Source organism: Lacerta agilis, chromosome 6 (genome assembly GCF_009819535.1).
Source record: "Lacerta agilis isolate rLacAgi1 chromosome 6, rLacAgi1.pri, whole genome shotgun sequence".
NCBI classification, from domain to species: Eukaryota; Metazoa; Chordata; class Lepidosauria; order Squamata; family Lacertidae; genus Lacerta; species Lacerta agilis.
The window spans coordinates 75,347,026-75,372,730 of NC_046317.1; the positions used below are offsets into that span (position 1 = coordinate 75,347,026).

Genomic DNA, 25,705 nt, shown 5'->3' on the forward strand with positions numbered 1-25,705 from the left:
TAATTATTTTTATTTCATAATAATAGAACACTTTTTGACCAGGCTTCTGCTTTAATATCCAGCACTTCCCATCCTGTTTAATCAGGCCTATATCAAAGGAAGGAAGACCTGCAAGTACTCCATATTCTTCAACAAGATTTGAACATTGCATAAGAAGCAATGTTGTCCATAAGCAGGAGCTGATGCCACAGGTATAGGACACAGCAACTTTGAAAACCTGGAAGAAGGCAGCAGTAGCTTGTAATGTATGGTTTCCCCAATGTTTTTGATGAAGCAACCAGAAAAGAAGACAAAGTCTGCAGCGAAACCTTTTAAATAGAAATAATTTGCCATAGCCTTCTCAGGGAGTGCGGTACATTCTTACGTCCATGGAGTTAAAGCAACAGACAAGCAAAATTGTGGGATGATGCATGAGGTTTACAATTTTTTGGTACACTGCCATCTTATCTACAAGAACTGCAGCTGGTGCAGGACAAGGAAAAAAAAGGGACCATCTACCTAGAAGATTAATAGTTTGCTGCATGGAAGAACAAAGTGTAGATAAACATAAATAAACATGCATTGAACACCGTCTGCTGCGTATGAGCTAAATCATTCTGCCAAAGGGAAATAAAGGAAAGCTACTTTAACATTTAGAGCAGTGCAAGACAGCATGGATAAGCTCAGGTAAGCAGAGTTTACTGGCAAAAAAAAAAAAAAATCCCCAGCATTAACACCTGAATACATTTTCTGACATGATGTACTTTCTTAAAGATGCTTTCCAGCCACTGAAATCCAATAGTTTAATTGCACTAGGAAGCTGATGAAGATAAAAATGTTAATTCTTAGGAGTATGCTTTATCAAAGGATGTAAAATGCAATCTGAAAGGCACTGATGTATTAACATTCAAACAGCATCATTAATGTAATTAATTCTCATTCTAAATCTCCTCTTTTGTTACTAAAGTCCTGTGAGATAAGCAGGGTTTATTTAAGCCTGTACACACACACACACACACACACACACACACACTTCTAAAGATAACAAAAAACAGATTTATACAGGTGGGAAACCTTCAATTTCTAACCATTGTTCTTTGTTAACAAGTGTGGCATTGACTTCTGATTAAGCCAGAGTTTCTCCAAATAACTTGACTTGTTTCACTAATTTGAAATTCATTCTTTTTATAACACATACCATTAAATATCATAAAAACTCTTAAACACTTTACAATAAGAATTCAATAAAAAACAAAACTATGAACAACATCCAATTACCTTAAAAACTGGATAGAAATACTACTTTACATCACAAATAAAACTGAGCAGTGTACAAAATTGGGAAGGTGTTTTAGAGGGTGGGTACTAATACCAAGAAGGCCTGTTACTGCTTTGTCACAAGTGATATTATGGAATGACCAACAAGATTTCCTCAACGATCATATGACTGGCCTGGCCTGGCCTGGCCTGTACTGGAGAAGGTATCCTGGTCCCAAGTTGTTTAGGACTAAGTATCAATAAAACAGGGGTGTGGGTAGTGCCTCTTGGGCTTACTGATCAGAAGGTCAGCAGTTCAAATCCCCACGACGGAGTGAGCTCCCGTTGCTCAGTCCCAGCTCCTGCCAATGTAGCAATTCAAAAGCACACCAAAAAGTGTAAGTAGATAAATAGGTACCACTCCGGCGGGAAGATAAACGGTGTTTCCATGCACTGCTCTGGTTTCACCAGAAGCGGCTTAGTCATGCTGGCCACATGACCTGGAAAAACTTTCTGTGGATAAACGCCAGCTCCCTCAGCCTGTAAAGCAAGATGAGCACTGCAACCCCAGAGTCGTCTGCGACTGAACCTAACTGTCAGGGGTCCTTTACCTTTTTTTTTAATCAATAAAATAATCTCAAACTTGGCTTGGTAGCTAATAGGTGCCCAGTGCAGAACTTTTCACATTGGTGTGATTATGTGCAAGTCTGGTTGCCTCAGTAGCTGCATTTTATGCTGTTTGCAACTACTGAATCAGGCACAGGAGTAGAGCCAATGGCAGTACATTAAAGTAGTCTAATTGGGAGGTTACCAATGCATGAATCACCACGGCAAGACTATGCTGTCCAGGAATGATCCTAGTTGGCACACCAACACAAATTAAATATGGGCACCCCAAGACACTGATATCACCAGAGATTCTAATGACAGTCAATCTAGGATCACCCCCAAAGTATGCTACTTCAAATGCAGTGTGGCCCCATCTAGAGCTGGTACACAATCTAATTCCCAGGCTTGGGAATTAGCCATCCACAGGGCCTCCATCTTGTCAAGATTCAATCACAGATTATTATCCTTCATCCAACCCATGGCAGTATCCAGGCACCAGTTTAGGAAAGGCAAAGCCTCTCCTGATTCAAATGTTACAAAGAAACAAAGATGCATATCATCGGGATATTAGCTCACAAAACTGGATGTTCCCCACCCCTGATTTAAAGGTTTAAAGGTCATCACCAGCATACCGGTACATATTCCTCTGTTTCTCATCCCTTGGTCACTTGCAACTGACTCCGTCGTTATGTTTGAGAGCACAGGAAGTAGTATGAAAGTTCTGTGCACAGTATGGATCTGTGCTGATCACTGACTCATGCAAATTACAAATGAATACAATTGTTAAGTGATGACAATGCATCCGTGAACCAGCTTCAAAAGTACCCTTCTGAATTATGCACATTTCAGTAAATACAAATAAGAAATATAATGCAACAGAATTGGAGTAAAAGGTAACAAAATACTGGTGTCTATTTGCTTAGTTTGCAGTGGATGCTTGATAGATGCACTTAAGATTTACCGAATGACTACTAGACTTTATAATTCTCTGGTGGAGGTTGGGGAATGCCTTTTAATCAGTCTGTAGTTAATTGGTTTTCATTGACTTCTTTTATCCAAGTTGCCTGGAATGATATACAGTATGCATGCAAAACTTTTAAAGCTCCAACATTCTTCTCTTCAGTTTTCCTGATATTCACAAGAATGGGTAGCATTGTAGGTATTGCAAAAGATGTCAGGGATAGGAAAGGACAGAGTGCACAAGAAAGAAGGGAATGTGCTTATGGATGCATTTTTGTAGGCTTGTCTGTATGGGCATGGGCATGTTGAAAATGATAATAATATAATGGATGGATGACCAACTTCTGCACTGCGATGAACACAGGTAACTAGGTTTGTGACGCTGCTGGAAAGAGGCAAGATGGGAATGCAGGAGATAGGTCAACACACCTGCCTGCCTTTCATGCTGTGCTGCTGCTTGCTCTCCAGCTCAGCAGACTACACTAGAGGCAAAACTGCTCCAAAGCTCTTGGAGCTCCATAATACGTACGAACAGGATTGGCAGCACCTCATTTCAAAGCCCTGACTTCTATTATACTAGGGGGGAAAGTTGACCTACAATAGTTTTATAGGTCTGAGGCATATGAAGCACCAAAATAGGACTTTGCACACGGCCTCCATTTCTTTTAATCCAGCTTTCTTTAATCATAGCTTCAAGGGCATAAGGAGGTCTAAATAGACTTGATTTTGAAGCAGAGATGAGCACCCTATTCCTTTTTGCCCTTGGAGTTACAGAAGCACAAATTATGCAAGTACAAGTAGGATTGCAACTGACACAACAACCCAAAAACACAGTATCTATGATTATAAAAATAAAAAATGATGTAGATCATCCAAAGAGGATGTATGTGAAACTTGCGTTTTTTTCTAAAACATTGTACTAAACTTGACCTCTGTAAAAAAGAATAAAAGGTTGCACATCTTATGCAAAAACCAAAAGGGGATCTGGCAGGCCATTTTATTTATTTATCCTTGCTGCATATTGGGAGCATCATTTTAGAACTCCAACACATGACAGGAAGCATCTGCCTGGCTGCCCAGATACAATACTCCTTAGGCAGAGGAAACAGGGATAGGATGCTGCCCTATGCAAAGTCAAAGTGTTTGTCCATTTAGCTTGGCATTGTCTACCTGACTGTAGCTCTCCAGGGTCTCAGGAAGATGACATCTTTCGCATCATCCTATCACTTCATCTCTTTAAGTGAACACATGAGGGACAGAAAATGGGATCTTCTGCACCCAAAGCTTGTAATCTACCAGAGCTATAGTTCCTAATTAAGCTAAGTAGGCCAACAAGGTTCCACGTGGGTCTGCCTTTGAAGGTGGTTCAGAAACAGCAACATGTATGCAGTGTGGCTAAACGGAAGAAGAACCTGGTTCAGGCCAATGGCCCATCTACAGTAGTCCAGCATCCTGTTTTCACAGTGAACAATCAGATCCTTTCTCAAGAGTCTAATATTAGGCTCAGCCAAGGAGCATGACTCATTTTTGGAGATGCTTTTTGTTACTGGTAGAAATGTACACTCTAGGCTAAATCCTGTTTAAGAGAAAACCTGTACTTGGAACTTAGGCAAACATGAGAGATCTTCACTTGGTGCAGTGCCACATAAACGTTCATCTGATAAAGTGGAAAAAACACAGTATGAAAACTATGTTTTAGAAAACTACATCCTCAATCCAGAAGAACTTTAGTGAGAATAAGTCTAATTGGCAAGCTTATTGGTTTATGTCCGGGATCTAAGCGGTAGCTGATTCACACCACAATGAGTCATTAAATTAGTATTTTCTGTATTTTTGACCAAGGTCTGAGGTAAACTGAAGATGCCATGGACAGAACTAGCATTTCCAATTGAATGTTCCTGTTATATGTCTTCCAAACAGAAAACAGCCTCAGCCCAAGCTCTTTTCTTGCTATACGTCTTCTAGGGATATTTGCCTTCACCCTCAGAAATAACGTTAACTGGCAGTCTTTTAATTGTTTTTACTAGGTTCAACTGAAGATACATTAACACTGAAGATACATTAAAGTGAGAGGTCAGAGGGAACATACATGAAAGGTGACTACTGAAGCCAAAAAGCAAGGATGATACCGAGCAACAGAGCAAACTAGGTCATTTGATTGTGACTTGTGTATTTGGATGTTAACTGTATTTGTTTAACAGTTCATTTCTTCCGAAATTGCAAAATCTGGCTCTTTAAGGCCATGAAACATGGTGACATAATTTGTATGTAAATTGGATTAAAAATATATATAATACAGTGGTACCTCGGGTTACAGATGCTTCAGGTTACAGATGCTTCAGGTTACAGACTCCGCTAACCCAGAAATAGTACCTCAGGTTAAGCACTTTGCCTCAGGATGAGAACAAAAATCATGCGGTGGTGGTGCGGCGGCAAAGGGAGGCCCCATTAGCTAAAGTGGTGCTTCAGGTTAAGAACAGTTTCAGGTTAAGAACGGACCTCCGGAACAAATTAAGTTCTTAACCCGCGGTACCACTGTACTGCAAATGCAGTATTAAGTACCAATTTACACATTTAACAAGCACCATTGGAAGCTTTTGCATACAGTAATAGATCACTTCCAACAAGAATACAAACAAAACAAACAAACAAATCAAACATTAACAGCTTCCTGAAATAGGGCTGCCTTCAGATGTCTATAAAAATTTATATAGTTGACTCTTTGACATGGCAAAATGTGAGATTAGATCACATCTATTTTTTACTTGCTGACACACTCTTCTATTTTCATTCTTTAACTGATTCCATTTGTGTGTGTGTGTGTGTGTGTGTGTGCAAGTGACATGAGGTACAGCAGGTGAAAAGCATTGCAAAAGCATCTTTATACAGATTTTGCCTTTTGTTTCCTATCACTCACAGTTCATGTAGTCCTGCATTAAACATGAGCAACTCATTTAAAGACTTACCTTCAATTCATTCCTAGGGAAGTGAATAGTCTGTAATGGACATACAAGCAGGGAAAGGCAACAGATTTTTTTCCAAGGTGCCTGAATAGGGTATGGAAGCTGGATGAAAAGTGCCGAACCTGAAAAAAAGCAAGGACGAGAGATTACATTTACACGTGCCTGAAAAGTTAGAGAGAAGTAATATCACTGGCATTTCCCCAATCTCTCTCTCCCTGCCTCTTCCATACTGCACATTCACATCACTTCTCAATGCATTAAATTTTTTGCTTAAAATACATATGGGGTGTGCATTTTAGAGAACAAAGACAGTGGGTTGTGCATGTGTGTGTGTGTGTGTGCGCGCGCGCATGAATACAGATACATTCTAACACTCTTTCTTGAAAGTGGCCAACCAGATGCTTCTAGAATATCTCATGGAATGTTCAGAGGCAATAAACCTGGCAATAATGTGGTGGAGCAAAAAACAGAGGTTGTCTTCTATTTTACCTATTTATCTGTTTACTTAAGGCATCCAATATACAGAATCTATCTATTAGTTATGTAGTATGTCCCTTTGTTTGTCCTAAACCTCCCACCACATTGTACCGCTAGGTGCTTTTGCGTTTAAAACGAAATAGAATAACATCAGTGGTGGACCTTGGTGTCTCATACTTCAGTGGAGCCCTGTGTGATGTCAAAGTTTGGCATCCTCCCCCTACCTCTTGACTTCCGTTGGATGTCATAGCTGCAGTGCCCCAGAAGCTCTGCACCTGGTGCGACGACACCAGTTGCGCTCCCCTAGATCCAACTTTGATAACCATTATCACCATTGATAAGCCACTGTCATCATGTTCCTCTTTAGGCTTAATGTTTTCTAATTTAAAAAACTCCAGCCTCTCGAACCTTCCTCCATATAGATAATGCTCCACCTCATTAGTCAATCTCTTTCATCTGAGTTGCAGAAGTAGGAAAGCCAAATTTAGTTATCTGTACAAGCTTTCTGATTGTTTTCCATCTGTCTCCCTATGCCCCCTTTCAGATTATGATGAAATATACTTCATACCTAAGGTACCGGTATCCTAATATTTCTGCTGAGATACATAGCTGCCAGAGCATAATTTCAATACAGCTATCGATAAACCAAAATGAAAAAGCAGGTATCATTAAAATGTCAAACTTGGCAGCAGGAAGGTCAGCACATCTGTCTTGCAGATGAGCCCCATATTAATCCAGATAATCAGAGCAACACTATGAGTCCTACTAAGGGAAAAACTGGCACTTGCCCACCTTGTCTCCATGGAAATGTAGTTTTGTTTAGTATCTCTTTACAAAATGTAAAGAAGCTCTGAAATTTACAAAGGTAATCTTGTTTTATTTCATGCATATCACTGAGCATGCCCAGAGCTGCGCTAGTCAGCTACAGCCACTCAGGAATCTTAAATATAGTGCTGAGATTGCTTTCTTCTTTTCTGGTACCATTTTCCCAAAGAGTAAAAGAAGTGCAGTAGCCATTTATCTCTGCATATAAATCTAAAAAGATTTATTATATGAAGAGTCATTGCAAATTGCCTTTCGAAATTGCGTTAGTGATGAACAAGTACGACACTAAATTTCGCAGCTTGATTAAATCTCTCAGATAACATAGTAATGAATGCAAAACTCTGTCACTAAAATAAATGTGGGTACAGGTATTCTTCTCTCAAAAGTAATATGTATTTATTTAATTTGTTTATTTGAACCAGAGGTGGGACGAATCAGTGATGATGTGCTTCAGTTCCTTTATTTCACTGGGTACTAGACAGCTTCACACTGACACCATCTTGTAATGGAGATGCATTGTAATTGCCTAGCATTTGACGGATGTGCATAGGTATACTTGCTCTGCTTTGAATATATATATATATATAGCCCAGGGGTGAAATATGGCCACACCACACACCCCTTAGTATCACTACTTACAGGGCCTGCTTCATACCCAAAATGTTTTTGCCTCACTGGAATGTGTTCTTGAATTCCAACAATGCCTCTTGTTTCTCTGCACAGAAACCAGCTTAGTGAAAAAGGTAAAATGTACCTTTGTAGCTCTGCACATTTGCCTGAATTTGAACCTGACCTAGAGGATACCAACTTGGAAGCGACCCCCTCCCAGAAGGCACTTTGCTGAGGGCCCCCTCAAACAGCCCTCACATACCTGGTTCGCCACAAGCAAATGGAATTCCAGGTCAAAGATCAATAATAGGATGCCAATGATTATAGGCTGCTCAATGATTATTGATTATGTATATTAGAAAGTACTATGCTCGGGTTAAAAAAAAAGAGGCAGCACCCATCCCACCAGGGGTGACAATAACACATTCACAAACTGGAGTCAGGGAATGCAGAGCTAATGCAAGTTTGCTAACAAATATACAGAGATTTCAGTGATAATACACAGAAATGTGGACCCTGCAACCAATTTCACTAAATTGAATTAAATATCAGGCTATTACAAATGTCCTGTCTGTGCAAGCACTGCAGCTTGCCAGATAGAATTATCTTCCTTCCCCTGCGGAATGTTCTGGGGTTTTTCCCAACTCCCTCCCCGAGCCAATTTTAGGGGGTACGCATAAGAAAGAAGAGGAGAAAGCCCCATTTCTCAAGCAGAAGCCCTTTTTAGGTGAATCTTTATTGATGAGATTCCAAATATGTTTATATTGTTTTAGTAAAGGTCCAGTCGTGTCCGACTCTGGGGTTGCGGCACTCCTCTCGTGTAACTAGCCGAGGGAGAGGGCGTACAGCTTCCGGGTCATGTGACCAGCATGACTAAGCCGTTTCTGGTGAACCAGAGCAGCGCACGGAAACGCCATTTATCTTCCCGCCGGAGCGGTACCTATTAATCTACTTGCACTTTGACGTGCTTTCGAACTGCTAGGTGGGCAGGAGCAGGGACCGAGCAACGGGAGCTCACCCCATTGCAGGGATTCGAACCGCTGACTTTCTGATCAGCAAGCCCTAGGCTCTGTGGTTTAACCCACAGCGCTACCCGTGTCCCTTATATTGTTTTATGTATGTTTTAAAACATTCCTACAGATGCCTTCCTCAAGCAAGGACCCTCCATGCAACTCATACTAGGGGTGGAGAAGCAGGAGAAGAAAATTCATTGTGCTTTCCCATCCCAACCTACATATTTAGTCTGTATGTAAATAAGGCTGAACTTGACAGATTTTTGCCATCCATGGTTAAGGTATCGTTCAGATTTATTATCTGTGAATCACCTTTCTGAGATTAAAAACCCAGTAGCAATTAATTTGTCATCTTCTGAAATATTTGGCAAGAGCCTACTCCTGTCTAACAAGCAGCCATGAAATTCATATTCAGAACCTCTCTCTGGGAAATTAATCCTCAGCAATAAATTGCCTTTACTATGGAGAACAATTATTACATTCATGCTCCATTTATGACATGTGGCCAAACTGATAACTCATCTATGATGATATTTTCTCTCTTTCACACTAACGCACACCCCTGCCTTCATGGCCAGGAATGCTAGCCTCTTTATATTCTTGGGAGCTACTTATAGTGTTCTGGGGGCCAGAAGTACATTTATGGTTGCCTTAGAAGTTTCCAGACTCCATAATAAAGCTGTTTTTTGTGTAGCGGTAGGAATTTCACAGTAATGTAGTGCACATCCTCAGGTATAGCATTAGCATTCAAATACAAACATTTATAAGTTATCTACACATTACACATAAAATGCAAGAGAGGGATGGGGCATTAAAGTGTGAAAATATCTTCCTACAACTTAAATGCATCTTTCATTTCAAGCTGTGGGTAAACATACTGGATTCAAATTTGACAGTCACCAGGGACCAGATAAAATCACTCCAGTGGCTAGATTTGGCCTTCCAGTAGGTCATCCCTGAGCTAGTTTATTTCCTATTGTTGCTAAGTGTCGATAATTCTTATACATGTGCAAAATGTATAATTTTGCAATTATACATAATGGTTTTGCATAATTATACATATAATTTTGCTCGGTACAATTTCAGGAATGGCTTTCGAAAAATATTTTCCCCCCGAACAAGTATTTTGGGCAAATACAGCAATATCAAAAGCTATATCTGTATCTATAGTATAGTATCTTAGGCCAAATGATAGGAAAGCTCACCATAAAGGGGTAAGTAAATAACCCCCGTTGTAAAAGATAGCAGCGCTGCTTTCCTCATGGAATATTGGAGAACAGCTGTTTTGTTTCAATTATTTATTATCACAACTCAGCATGCAGTACATCACTAGAAATGTTATTGTTTGGTTTTGCAAAGGCACACATGCCCTAGCAACAAGACATCTCTCTGACCCATCTGTTGCTAAATCTTTGGTGAAAATGGAATGAAAACTTTTTATTTGCTGGCTGTTTGTCTACTTGGGCAAGAATTAGTTAAATTTTAAATGAAGAAGGAAAAGGAAGGAAACACTAAAAGAAACATTGCATTAAATTGGATTTTAAAACGTTTTCCCCTTGCATGCATGACTCACTCCATATGCAACATCAGAGGATATACATGCTAAGTAAAACAAACACACTATAGTTAAAATACAGCAACAATTAACTTGTTGAAAAGCACATTCAAATGGGATGAAAAAAGGCAGCTACATAGTTTCCATATCTTTCCTTTGATTTGTTTTACAATTTCTTTAGATACATGTTTGTGACCTTGTGTCCTGACAATACTGTGATTTTCCGGATCTAAGAGGCAGTCAATGTGCACCTCTATTCTCTTGCACTACTGTGGCAGGCATATTAGACTTCATGTCATTGGAATAAATATTCTGTAGGCTACAAGCTTTAACAGATTAATTGGTGTAATTAAAATTGACTAAAGCTTTAATTGCCAATTTAAAAGGCATATCAGTTATTCAGGAAGCAGCCCTGTGGAATGGACTCTTTTTGTTTCCTAAAAGCACCTTTGCCTGAGCAATCTCAGATAAGGTAGCTTCTGTGTAATGCACAGTGACCAGTGAAAGAGCAACTTGGTGAAGCCCTAACCACTGCAAGATCTAACACAGCTGGGCGTAAACACATAAAAAGCTTAAGGTGGGATGCATGGAGAGAGACAAGCAGTGGTATCAACAAATGCAGCACCAGCAGATAACTGAGGTTTAGCGGCAACCTTGCCACAACCTCAGAGGCAGCAAAGGAAGCAGAGAAAAGGCAGACAAGTTGGAGACAGCTAAACAGAGAAATGTGAGTGGAGAAACTACACAGTCCTGGGCCCTGGAGCTACCCTAGGATGAGAAAGTGTCTATACAACTTTGGATGGCTATTAGGATTCAATATGACCTAAACAGATTTGAGAACTGGGCCAGAACCAACAGCTTGAATTTCAGTAAGGACAAATGTAAAGTAGGAATAATATTGGGCAGGAATAATTAGATGAACAAATATAGGATGGGAGACACCTGGCTTGCCAGTAGTACATGTGGAAGTTGACAAAGTTGAGTCAACATGAGCCCAGATGGATCAGACCAAAGACCTATCTAGCCCAGCTTACTGTCTCCCACAGGGGGCCCACCATATGCCTAAGGGAAGCCCACAAGCAGGAGATGAGTGCAATAGAACTCTCCTGGTATCGGGAGCATGGTACCTACATCTGATCCTAGAACTTGTATTCAGTTGCAGCCATTGGTAACCTTATCCTCCATGAATTTATCTAATCTCCTTTTAAAGCATAAATTGGTGGCCATCACCACATCTTGTTTAAGCGAATTCCATAATCCAACAATGTGCTGTGTGAAGCATTTCACACAGAGGAAACTTATTGGGTCTGCTTTGCAGGCTACATCATCATCACTGGTGCACAACAGGGCCTAAAGAAAAGGAAATGTCCTATTTCCCTATATATGTAGGGGTTTGATGTAACAGCAGCGGATGCACAGCTCTTACCCAACTATCACAGGACTCTAATGAAACCAAATTTGTAGCAACATGGTTAAAGTCTTTATTTACACTATAATGAAAAGTTAGAAGGATGATAATAGCTTACCAACGATTAAGGGACAAACACGCAAGCTTTTCAAAGCGATCCCTTCAATGCCAAGTATAACGCCACTGGGTAGAATTCTCAAAGAAAATAAGAAGTTGTCATAATCTCTACTGCTTAGAACAATATTAGCAATTTAGTAAATCCAGGCAATGGAAGCTTGGGGCAATGACGGCTCCACACATCTTTCAATGTTGTAGAAGCCTGTCAGATGAATTATTCGGAAGGAACCACTTGCTTCCGACTCCACCTATTTAATAAGTATGGTAGCAATTTTTGTGCCATTTTTAACTTCTGTAGTTGTGCATAATAACTGAGCATTAGCTGACAGCTAGGTGATCAGGGAATGCAATTAACCCATGACTTCTCATGCTGCAGCTTGAATTATTTGCATTGCAAACCGAAATGGTAGCCTCAGTTTTAAAAAAAAAAAAAAAAAAAAGCTTCCACAGGTGGAGTCATTCTTGGGTCCCCACAAATCCTGGAGAAGCCTTTATTCATTTATTTCATAAAAGTTATACACTGCTTGGTTGTAAAAATGAAAACAAAAAAACCCTCAAAGTGGCTTACAAAAAGATAAAATAAGAAAAGACAATGTTAGGCTAACTGATTTTCAGAGATTTTGCACTGTAAATATGTTACTTCCGATTGTTTTATTGTTCACTTTGCCCACTTTCTCTCCTTAATGACCTGTTTTGGGAAAGGAAGTTTTGCAGTAGACACTGAAAAGAAAACAAAGGTGATATTTAACAGGAGGGAATTCCAAAGTGTAGGTGCCACAACTCTAAGGACCCAATTTCTATTTTGGGCAGACTTGACGTCAAGACAAGATAGAATCTGCACCCATCCCTAGCAATGGAGTATTAGTGGGATATAAGTATCTAAAATGAAATGTAAGCTTTAAAAAAAAAAAAGAATATGGAACGGGGGAGGGAGATGGGAAAAACCATGCAGAAATATCAGTAAAGGAGTCAGTGTTTGTTTGAAGGAGAGCACAGTAGAGACTATATTGTTATATCATTGTGGACATGTTTGCCAGCAGCTCTGCTGCATTCAGCAAAGCTATGCTACAGTTGTTCTGCCAGGGATTTAGAGCAATTCCCTTCTTTGGTGCTGGACTTACCTGGAACAGGATATGGATTCCCTTTTACAGACAAAATTGAAGTTGCAAAAGTTGGATTGCTTTCTTCAATACATAAGGCAGTGGCTTTATGAAAGTGATGTTACCAACTCAGGTGAATTTTGTAAAGAAATGTAAAGGAGTTCTCACTGTGTTTTGAAACTTGGTGCTTTTACAACAACTGAGAAGGAAGCTGAGTGCATGAATAGAAAAAGAATAAGGTTTAGCAGACTCTGTGACCTGGATAGAGCATGAGTTCAGACTTTTGTTATCACTCAGCTTACAATCTTCAAATGCACGTGAATTCAGTGATGTGATTGGACTCTCAGGTTACAGCAATGGGGAGAAAGGCATTATTAATTTATTCTTTCATTGATTCATTCAAAGGTTTAGTCCACCATTCCTAAAAATAGTCCAAGGCAGCTAATATATTATTATTATTATTATTATTTTATTTTTTATTGAATTTATATTCTGCCCTATACCCAGGGGTCTCAGGACAGTTCACAGAATAAAATCAAGATATAAAACCACAAAATACATAATAAAAATATAAGCAATAACCCAACCCAACCCCCCATTTTAAAAGGGCATAGGATGTAAATCAGATCAACCCAATGCCTGGTTAAAAAGGAATGTTTTTGCCTGGCACATAAAGGAGTATAATTAAAAAAACGAAGTTCAATTGATAGCATAAAAGCAGTGACATTAAAAAATAATCCTTAAAAGTAGCAGCAAAACTATTTCCAGCATAATTAACCAGAGCATAAAAGAGGGCTCACATGTGTCTTATTAAATGCTCTTTCTAAAAGGAAGGTCTTCACCATACAACGAAAGGTGATTAAGAGCAGGATGACCCACCCTTTTGGAGGGAGCTCAAACACCAAGGTGAGGCACAAACACCAATAAGGTCCTGTTTGTAGACATGACAAGACAGAGGAACTGCATTAATGAAATACCTAAGAGGACCTCAGTTGATGACCATAGCATTCAGGAGAAGACAGATCTGGGCACTATACTTTTGTTGATGCAGTCTAGAAGAGCATTAGCTTTTTTTCCTTTTTTTGCTGCTGCTGCTGCTGCATCACACTGTTGATTCATGTTAAGCTTGTGGTCTACTAAGACCTCTAGATCCTTCCCACATGTACTACTGGCAAGCCAGGTGTCCACCCCCCCCCCACACACACACCTTATATATGTGCAGCTGGTTCTTACTGCCTAAGTGCAGAACCTTACATTTGTCCCTATTGAAATCTGTTTAATAAGTTTGGGCCCAGTTCTCCAGTCTGTTTAGGTAATTTTGAATCCTGATTCTGTCTTCAGCAGCATTGGCTACTCCCAGTTTGGTGTCATCTGCAAATTTGCTGAGCATCAAATGTAAACACTTAATCCGAGTGTTTGCTTTGTAGAAGCTTAGCAAAAGGCACGATAATTTAGGGACTAAATTTTTAAACCAAAACACCATTGTGTATAATATAAACACCTGGGTTGTGTTAAACTACAAGTAGGCCAGTAGAGCAGATGAACAACTTCTCATAAAAGCATTCCATTAAAAGGATGCATAGGTTTTACAACTCAGAGCCACCCTGCGATCCTGCAGTGCATCAAAGGAATGCGATGATATTATAAAATGTACCATGTCTCTATAATTTTCCAATGGCCCACAAAAAATGTTAACACACCTTCTATTAATCATGCCTAATCATGTACATTAATAGCAGTAGCACATAAAACCAACCTGTAATTTGGCAACATGTTTTGCTGTCTTTAAAATTAGTACAGAAGGGAAAACATTATATATAGCAATTAGTTGACAAAGTATGTCTGCAGCGCTTAAGTGCCAGGTGTGTTAAATCAAGTGGCCTGGGGGCAAAAATACTGTTTTTAACAAAGATAATGCTTAAAGGAATCAAGCTACCATTATTCCATTATGTGACAAAAACCATCAATTAGCCCATCCATTAAGTTAGCTCATGCAAGATTGATCAAGGAACTATGGTTTTACAGTGTTTAATTTACAATAGATGGATATATTTAGTCAGTCTGTTGGGAGATCCATCACTGGGCATTCTTCCTGCACTTAAGAACATAACAGAAGAAGACCCCTACTGGAACAGGTCAGGGTCCCAAATTCTTCAGCATCCTGTTCTCACAGTGGCTCATGGGAAGCATACAAGCAAGACCTGAGCACAAGAGCACTCCCCCCTTCTGTTGTTTCCAGCAACAGATAGTCAGAAGCATGCTACCTCATCTGTTACCTTGGTATGCACAAAGATTAGCTGCTGGTTGACAGGGCCGGAAAAGAATTCTACCCAATCATGACTGGTCTCAGTGATGTGGAGTTTTTGAGTATCTGTGGCTTGTAATCTGCTTGCATTTTATTATATTTCGCTGGCAGGTTCTCATAGCAGATGCTGAAGGTACTAGACAAGATCTACAGCAGGCCTATGTCGGTGGGGAGGCTTCTCTGTTCCCATGGATAATCCACTTAATGGGTATTGGGGTGCCACTACAAGGTCTCAGCCTAGTGCACAGGCTGATATGTGCCCCCCATACATCTTCTGCTCACAGGATTCATTTGGTGAATACTGCCCTCCATGTTGGTTTTGACTCTGGTTTGGGAAAATAAGGTGCAGAGAGATAATTCCTCAGCTATTACACACAGAAGCATACTGTATCAAAGACAGAAAACTCTGTGTGCAAAGAAGGTTTTGTTGTTGTTGTTCAGTCGTTCAGTCGTGTCCGACTCTTCGTGACCCCATGGACCAGAGCACGCCAGACACACCTATCCTTCACTGCCTCTCGCAGCTTGGCCAAACTCATGTTAGTAGCTTCGAGAACACTGTCCAACCATCTCATCCTCTGTCGTCCCCTTCTCCTTGTGCCCTCCATCTTTCCCAACATCAGGGTCTTTTCTAGGGAGTCTTGAAGAAGGTTACTCTCCATTAAGGCACAAAATATCAAATTATAAGGGGTGGCGATCATACAAGGTTATTGTATGTCCACAACAACTTGAGCTTTAGAACTTGACAGCATGCCATTAGGTTTCTGAGTCCTAACATTGTTATGAATGAGTCTTTCTAACCTCACCCATTTTACTTTTGAAAGGAGATTAACAGAGAACTGCATCAGCATATATTGAAAGACAGACAGAAAGGCAGACCACAGAAGCCAAAGCTTGTCTACACGGCCTCTTGGATTCTTGGCAGAGTCAACAATGCCGTCATCAAGAACATCAGGTATGCATTTGTGTATTCATTTAAAACAATGCGGATATTAGTCTGTTGAGACCTTCCTTGTCACCATAATAGCTTGTTATAAGAAGATACGGTACATGATGACTACATACAGAATTAGGAAATGAAACACCTTCAAGCCTTTTAAATGCCTAAGAAAAGTTTACATCCAAAACAGGAGCATTCATTCCTAAGGCACAGTCATGGTGACTGATGGTGTCTTCTATCCTCCCCACAGGCAAAAGAAAGCATCTTTGTAAGCTTTCAATCACTTTGATGGAGAGCAATTGTATATACTACGCTTTTAATTAGCATATGACTGCAAGGAATGTAATATTAGGCAATATATCTTTGTTACAAGCCAAAAAATACCCATTAATTAGGGCCTCCAGGGCTTCTTTGTGAAACTCTTACATTTCTTTAAGAAAACAACAGTGACAGAACTTTATCCACCATGTGCAGATCATTTACTAAAACAGGTTGTGTAGAATAAACAGATAATGTAGAATAAAAGCTAAGCACTAGAAGGGCAACAACAGATGTGGAATAAATAAACAACCAGAACTGTAAAGTTAGGAGGTCTGTATGCTAATTATGATGCAATAATATGACGGATCAGTAAAAGGTTTTGTCCAGTTTTCACCTGTATAAGTAGGCTGATTATTATTTTTAAAATGTGTGTGTATACGCATCTCACCTACAGTATGAAATAGAGTGCAGCAACAGATTAATCACTCTAGCCATTTTGCTTGTTTCTAAGGGTGCTTCTGATCAACCTGTTCATTGAGCATTCATTCCTTTTTGTTTGCAGAGAGGTTAGACCATGTTGCATCAGAGTAAGTATTATCCCACACTATTCTGGGCATTTTCCCATCACTTTCGTTATCACAAAGAGTCTGATCTTTTGGAGAAGTGTCCTTGTTGCACAAGACCTCCCACTCAATCATAATTGCACAATCTGAATTTACTGGTATGTGATTGAATCCCACTCCCAAATAACAACTGTCTGGAAGTGCCGTAAGAAGCAACTACATACATACATACATACATACATATGGATGCCAAAGCATTTTGATGCATCAGCATTCCATATGATAAACTAAATATGTCCTTAAAGTTTATTTTAAAAACAAGGTCTGGTCTTTACCCACAGGGTGCTTTTGAACATGGCTTCCCATTAGTAACACTTCATTTGAAATGATGACAGGTTTACCCTGTGAGGTGTGGAAAGATTGCTTAACAACTTTTGAACCATACCTAGTACAGAAACATGCACACACACAGAGAGAGATCTTCTTCCTTGACTGCTACCTTAAAATCCCTTCAGCAAATATGTATAGTTACCGGATGTTATGTATGGGCTGCTTGCATTTGGTTTTTTACTATAGCTCCAGCTAAAAATTAACATGTCTGAACAAGCAGGTTGCAGGCTGCACCGCAAGGGGAAAACACATGGAGATAAACATACATGGAGGCACTGTCAACAACTACCTGTTGGCCATTTTGGAGGGGCTGCCCCATAGGACAGTGGGCATTTGGGAATTCTTTGGAGAGAGAAAAAATACCTTTTTCATTTTCTCTGCCCCTCCACCTTTTTGGGGGTGGGTGGGAAACTGCGTTGTAAATAGGGATTCCATATGCATAGGCTTCAACAGGACTAGCATATATGAGCAGGGAGCCCACTGCTAACCCACAAAACCTGGGGCCCTGTCATTCCTTCTCCTTGCTGTCATTGTCCTGAGTAAAAGAGGAGTGACAACAGCAAAAAAGGGAGGAGTACTTTCCACTTGTTTCGTCCTTTCCCTCCCAGTGGTGATGGTGTGGGTTGGGTCCACAGGAAAAAGGCAAGCAACTGGGCGGTAGCAACACCATGAGAAAGGAGTTGGGTCCACTGAAGGCACCTTGCTCAAGGGACCACTAAACCTGGAGCCAGTACTGGACATGGGAGGGAAAGGGTTGTAGTCCATATCTGGGAAAAGGCTCTTCATCCAAGGATGAAGGCCATACGGATGCACGCTGCCTCCATGTGGGGAAATAGCCAAAAAGTGAGTAATTCTGAGAGTGCGGGGAAGCTACAACAACGAATCCTTACCTTTGATACAGCCAATTCTTACATAATGCTGTTTATGACACAGAAGGTCAAAGAAGAAAGTGGGGGGGGGCGAGAAGGGGGGGAGGGAGGGAGGGAGGGAGAGGGAGAGGGAGAGGGAGGGAGGGAGAGGGAGAGGGAGGGAGGGAGGGGGAGAGAGAGAGAGAGAGAGAGAGAGAGAGAGAGAGAGAGAGAGAGATTGAGATTGTAATCAGATTCTTAAAATATGTGTATGGATCTTCCAGGAAAGATTCTGTAGGCAATATCTTTTTCATGCGTATGAAGACAATGTATATAAATATTAAAAGTGTAAAGGTTCCCATCACTTTATTATGTTAATTGTTAATTATACACATAGGCAGGCAACATGCACAGCATAGAGGACCACAGTGGAAATATCAGCCAGAGGGTGTATTTCAGTCAATTCTAATTAACAACCTGCCCATCAGCCTATTAAGTGCCAAGCTAAAAAACTTGCGTTCAATATGAGGATGCGGGGTGAGATGATACTGAAGCATGGAATTTGGTGTCATCAATATCAGCAGATCATTCACCATTTCTTTATCCTCCCCTTTTTCACTGGAACTAGGATTTGGAATCTTATTTATTAAAATTTATATACTGCTTGATTGAAAAAACAACAACCCCAAAGCATTTTACTAAAAGAACAGAATTATTGGTAGAAACAGTTTAAAACAACCATTCAAAAATAATTAAAATAAATGATAAGGTCATGCATTTAAGCTCTGGGTAGCAAAGCACAGACAGATTTACAGGGGCCATCCTGTTAGGCTGCAATGAATTGTAATGGATTGCTTTGAAGTCACTTCAGTGCCAGGTTGGGGGGGGGGAATCACCCCACTATCCCCCTCCCCAGTCCTGTCTTGTATTTTGCCAGAACAAAGATGGCAACCCTAACTAGCAAAAGTCATTGCTCCGCCTGCCACTAGCAGAACAGGGTAGGTGAATCCAGCCCATGATCTTTCAAATCAAACCCTCTGTACACCAAGCCTTTAAAATTTTATTCAGTTTTTACCATGCTATTTTGCTGAACAACATCTCCAAAATGAACTCACAAAACCCAAATAAAAGCACCTACACAGAACAAAACAATAACGGAGCAATATGCATATACAGGTGAAACTCAAAAAATTAGAATATCGTGGAAAGGTTCATTTCTTTCAGTAATTCAACTTAAAAGGTGAAACTAATATATGAGATAGACTCATGACATGCAAAGTGAGATATGTCAAGCCTTTATTTGTTATAATTGTGATGATTATGGCGTACAACTGATGAAAACCCCAAATTAACAATTTCAACTTTTGGGGTTTTCATCAGCTGTACGCCATAATCATCACAATTATAACAAATAAAGGCTTGACATATCTCACTTTGCATGTCATGAGTCTATCTCATATATTAAACTCCAGTAGCTAATGAAAACAATTGCTTACATAAATGGATTTTTCCACAATATTCTAATTTTTCAATTTTCACCTGTACATAAACATTAGTAAGGGGAACAGCAAACACAGATGCTTCTAAAGCACTTTGTGAAATGAATGGCATAAGGCATGCAAAAGTCCTAAGAGAAAATCTGTCAATTCACGGCCGATTATTATTTTTAAGGTCAGATTAATTTTTGGACATTCAGCAGGCATCGTCTTAATTAATCAGTCCCTGATCACTTATGAACTAGACAAGGAAGAGGTCACCATAAACAACCTGAAGTAAAGTCACTGATATCTAATGCCATCAATAAAACTATTGAGCAAATCTAGGCTGCTAAAGTCAGCCAAAGGCTGGCTAAAAGCTCTTAGGACAGGCATAGGCAAACTCGGCCCTCCAGATGTTTTGGGACTACAACTCCCAACATCTCTAGCTAACAGGTCCAGTGGTCAGGGATGATGGGAGTTGTAGTCCCAAAACATCTGGAGGGCCAAGTTTGCCTATGCTTGTCTTAGGATGTGGCTGCTCCACCAGCTCCACATACACCTGCAGAGTATCTTCAAGTATGCCTGCTGAGAGCTCTACAGCTCTAGGTGTATACTGGTGGTGTGCATTGTTGGTGAATAGCAGAACGCTCCTTGCATCCCCCAATATGCCCCACAAAAGGCAAAACACTGCAGCTGGTGTTGTGATTTCTCCTCCTGCTGATGTCAATGGAAGGAGAAATGAGAGGGGAGGAAAATGGAGACAAAATAAATGAAAAAGCCATTCCCATCCCTTCTGCCATGGCTGGAGCAAGTTAGTAGGACGTAGGAAACGACAAGGTCTCTTCCCAAGGTCTCTTCCCCCTCCCAGCCTTACACCTTACGACTCCTCAGTCACAATATACACATAGCCAAGTGTCCCTTTCCAATCTAATTTTGCAAATTCTAAGCACTGTCTGACTCCCAGAATCTACTTTCATGAAGGTGTGAAATGTGCTCATTTTATAGTAACTTTATTTTATTAAATCCAAACAACAAAGCATTAGTGTTCATGGCCATTTCTCAATCTTGCCTCTCCCAGAGGCCAAGTTACCCCTGCCCCTGACAATGAATTTAGTCAACTGAAAAAGTAATTATATCAGGAGGCTTCCCTTTCTTTTCTCATCTCTTGCAATCCCTGCAAATGAGCATCTTAGGCTGCGAAGCATGAGATTTGTCATAAATTAGCCACAATGTTATCAATGGTTATAAAATAACCTAATTTTTAAAAAGTCAGGACCATTATGTGCCTTGCTAACTTCTCCTACAATCATGAATTTCTAGACAATGGGAAGTCTACAATAAAATGAAAGAGGTATTTGCATTTCTCATTCTACTGGCATTAATCTTAATATTACATGCCTTCAATGCATTTTGTTGGGTAATGGATGAACTCCAATATTTATTTTACACACACACACTGCTCTGGATAACTGCCCCATGAAAGGATGGCTTGGTTTGGATGATCCTCACAACCACATTGGTAACAAGCCTTGTGTCTGCCCCCTCCATCTCTCCTCATGTATTCTCTGATTCTTTCTCATTAAACTGGATTGGGCTTCAAACAAGAACTGAAAACTCATTTCAGACTGTGGAGAGTGGGGAGGGTTTGGGGAAATGTCTGAAACAATCTTTTTCATTTTGGATGCTGTATTATCTTTGTAGTTAAATAATTTATAAATCAGCTCAGAGCAGATCAGTTCAAAATCATTTCAACGTGGAAGGTGACCTCAAGTCTGGAGCTCCCAGGAAAAAATGCTGATGTGGTACAGGCATATATGATTGCATGGGAAGTCAAATATGTGCATTATTGATAAATGGACTGTGTATATGATTATGTGTAGGAATGTGTGAAGGGGAATTGTCTGTATGTACAATGGTGCCCCGCTAGACGAAATTAATTCGTTCTACGAGTGTCTTCGTAGAGCGAATTTTTCGTCTAGCGAAGTGGCAATGGAGCGCGGAGGTTTCCGCGACGAATAAAAAAATTCGTCTTGCGAGGCAGCCCCATTGACTTTTTCGTCTTGCGGGGCTGCCTTCCGCTAGCGAATGCCGTTCGTCTAGCGAGTTTTTCATCTAGCGAGGCATTCGTTTAGCGGGGCACCACTGTATCTGGTATCGTGACAGAGAGCCACTGAATGTTACTGTGGACATGTTATGCAAGATACTAACTTTTGCACTAGGGACCATTTCTGCCTGCACACATCTCAACTTGATTACTCAACACTTGACAACCGACTGACTAAATGAAAAACAATGAGGTGATATGAAGACGCGAAATGGCACCACTTGATGTTTAAGTAATGAAGTGAGGATGAGATTAAATCTGGATTACTTGCCTATCCCTCCTTTTTCTGCAAACCTCTTTTTTATTTTTCATCAAAAAGAAAACAGAACACTAACATAATCATCATAGAACATTTACAATATTACATAAACTCCGCCGAGTTTTTGGACTTCCTTCCTTCCTTTCTCTGGTTTTCTATTTTTACATCAATCCTTCGCTTTACCTTCTTTTGTACATGTTTTGTTTTCTTATTATAGTCATATTTTTCTATATTTTTATTCTGCTGCAAGAATACCATCAAACCTGTAAGTGCTTTCAAATTTTACATTCTTTCATATAATCTAAGAATTTACCCCATTCCAATTGAAACCTTTGATCTCTTTGCTCTCTTATTTTTCCCGTTAGTTTCGCCAAATCTGCATATTCTAATAATTTCCTTTTCCAATCGTCTACCGTTGATACTTCTTTTACTTTCCAATTTTGCGCCAGTAGTATTCGTGCTGCTGTGGTGGCATATAAGAAGAATCTTTGATCTTTCTTTTCAATCTCTTCCCCCATTACTTGCCTATCCCAGTTTTCAACAAGCTGGTGTCCTTCAGATGTTTTGGACTACAACTCCCATCAGCCAACGTCAGCATGGATGGAAGTTGTAGCTCAAAACATCTGGAGGATACCAGGTTGCATAAGTCTGGACAATCCTCTCTGTTTAAAAGAGGATTTTATTATGGTATTGCACTGATTGTATTCTGTTGCTTTAGTGTAAGTTTTGTTGGTTTTAATTCTGTAAACTGCCTAGATTACTTTGGGTACAGGGCAGCCAATAAACATATAAACAAAACCATACACCATTTACTTATTGCAGATACATGAGTGCTAACTAAATATGTATAAGGTATAACAACTCCTAATTGGGCAGCAAGATGTATAGCCATGTATTGTGTCATGTCTTATTTAAGTGCACAAACATATTGCACCTCTCTGTGTCACGTTCTCTAGACTCACTTAGCCACCCTCTAAGTCTTCCTTCCATTTTCTCACCTCAGAACAGGAATATGTGGCTGAGGCTCACCATCCCTTCTTTGCTGATGCTGGAGACACAATATGTCAAGCCCTGTAAATGGACTAATTACCCTTTCCTGTGACTAACAAGCGGCTCCATTTGCCTCAAGCTGATAAATCTTTGCCTCACATAGTGTCTGTAAAACTTTGGCAACTCAATGAGCCACCAGCCGAATAAATCATTCAGAAGGAATGAGTTACTTAAGCCATAAGTGACCTGAAACAGCTGGTACATTCTCAAAATGCTCACACCCTGCTCTAGGCAGCAAAACATTTTGCTTGTGGAACCACTGGTCCTCCATCCATAACAGGACTGAAGAGGGAAAGGTTAGGAAGAGGACACAAGGATAGCGAACTAGCAGGAATCATTAATTTCCTCAAAAGGCTACAGCACTGTCACTAACTTCCTTGCAGCAAAAGTGAACATAGGAACAGTCTTAATTAAAATTGTTGTGTAAAAGGCTAAATGCACTTGCTTTATTATGGTGCTTTGATTATTATTTTTTTACAGCAGTCCAAAAAATTACATGTATAAAACCCAAACCAGTGTTATCTGCAGAAGAAATATGTAATGGCTGAGCTGAAAGTTTTCTCATAAGAATGTTTGGTGCAAATGTGTTTTTTGGGGGGTGGGGCGGGGTGGGAGGCAAAATAGATTTTCCTTTCACCTCACCCTCCCTCTCTGTGGGTTTTCCATGGAATCAGTTAGCTCCCCTTGACAGCTTCCAGTTTCATTTCCCAGAAAACCCTAAGAGTAATGTTATGTCCTGGTGTAACAACATCCTGAGGGGGGGGTTCTGGAGAACAAGCAATTTCATGGCCACCCCAAGCTCAGCTATGTTTCATGGCCTCCTGCTAATATCGCCCTAACCTCAAAAAGAATATCCACAATAGGCCCATTTCACTACCTGCAAATTGAGCAGTGAAAAGGGAGGGCCATTTCAGGAGTACCCTATTTAAGTTTAGATAAACTTGCACTATTGATTTGCTACCTGTTTTACTTGGATTACTTTTCTGCTTCCTTTAAAGATTTTCTGTTTTCAGTTTATTTCAATGTATCTTTTAAATAGTATTTTAAATATTACATTGTAAGCCACCTTGAACAGTATGCAGTAATGCTATGGGATCCCTCCCCTCATACCTCATGCCTGGTCCCAAATCTGCTCCAGAGAGTTGGGGGACCCCAGAACAGGTCTCGGGGATGCAGAGGGAGGAGAGGGATAGAATGTTCCACTGCACAAGCAGAAACCCTGACGCTAACAGGACATTCAGTTTAACCCTATGTTGCATACCACCCTTTGTGATGAATAGGACCAGATGCTACTTGCCAAAGGAAATCATCAGAAGCACTTGCAAATTCCTGTGATCTTGTTCCCAGCTTCCATTCTCAGATGCCTGCACTTCCACAGGGGAGAGGAAGACATCAGCAGCACAACAATTCGCTTTTCTGTATCGCACCCATTATGTCCTTGTGTAAATCTGCTTATGCACGCAATGAACAGATTGCTAACAGTGTAAATATAGTTCTCATGCCTTATTTAGAAGAAGTAAATTCATAAAGCAATAAATGACTAAACATTTCTTATGGACTTTATATTATCATTCCCAATAAATTGTAAAATGGCTATGCTCTGGGTGGTCTGGAGTGTCAGACAAGGAGAAAGCACAAGGAAGTTCCTGTATACCAGGAGAAACCCCAACATATACAGGGAAAGTGTGTTTGCATTAAACCTGCCTCAAAATTACTCCAAGACCAAGAACCGTGTGTACCTACATCCTTCAACCTGTCACAGAACCCTGGCAGTAGATGGTAGTGCACTGGCATAGCTAGGCATGAGTAAATATGTCAATTGTGGTTTCTTTCCATCTTTGGAACTTACTTTGAGTAAACATGCATAGGATCAGGTTTTAATTTTCTAAATTATCCAATAAATAAATAAAAGGAATAATCCAAGCTCTATTCCAGCCTACAGCAATATACCATGGGCTGATATCTTCTTTTAGGCTGGCCTCTCTCTTCTTCTTCAGCAATTACTCATCGCTGAGTAAGATTGTCTTCCATGAACACCGTCTTAACGGTGTGTCTGTAAGAGAGTGTGGAGGCCAATTCTGGATCCACATGTCCTTCCACAGTGGGGAAATAGGTTTCTGGGTGGGAGTTGATCATGGTGAAGATTTGCCAAACGTGCCTTCCTGTTTCTCCCTTTCACCCTGAGTTTGTGCTTCTTCAAAGTCCATGACACCTTTGGTAAAGGCTGCTCTCCAATTGGGGCACACACAGGCCAGTGTTTCCCAATTGTCCATGCTTATACTGCATTTTAAATTTTTAGATTTTAGATTTTCCTTGAGAGCATCTTAGAGGCTAGCCTCTAGGTTATCAACCAGTATTTAGATGTGTTGTTTTTATACATATATATAAATGTTGTTGTTCCTTAAAAAATGTTTTTTTTAAAATGTTTAGAATTAGTTTGTTAAGAACCCTCCTAGTACACAGGATAACACTTGAGAGATTTATATATATATTTTTATTGGCTTTATTCATAACAAACAATATAAAATAAACATCAATACAATATCACAATGTGGGATTTCTCCAATCCCTTGACTTCCCTCTCCATGGTTCCATTATATTTATTATTCATGCATGCATGTCCATATCTTGTTTTCTA

At 40.1% G+C, this 25,705-nt stretch overlaps 1 protein-coding gene and 1 long non-coding RNA gene across 2 annotated transcripts in view; one reads left to right on the forward strand and one right to left on the reverse strand.

The window, feature by feature from the left end:
* SULF2 (sulfatase 2) overlaps positions 1-5,897 on the reverse strand; it is a 193,265-nt gene extending 187,368 nt beyond the window's left edge. The window contains exon 1 of the mRNA XM_033153510.1: positions 5,772-5,897. The gene's annotated coding sequence lies outside the window, so the exon portion shown is untranslated. The remainder of the gene's footprint in view (positions 1-5,771) is intronic.
* LOC117048984 lies at positions 141-24,718 on the forward strand. The gene is made up of 3 exons (XR_004426900.1): positions 141-666; positions 16,002-16,129; positions 24,348-24,718. It is a non-coding gene; the product is annotated as an uncharacterized LOC117048984 (long non-coding RNA).
* The last annotated feature ends 987 nt before the right edge of the window (positions 24,719-25,705 follow it).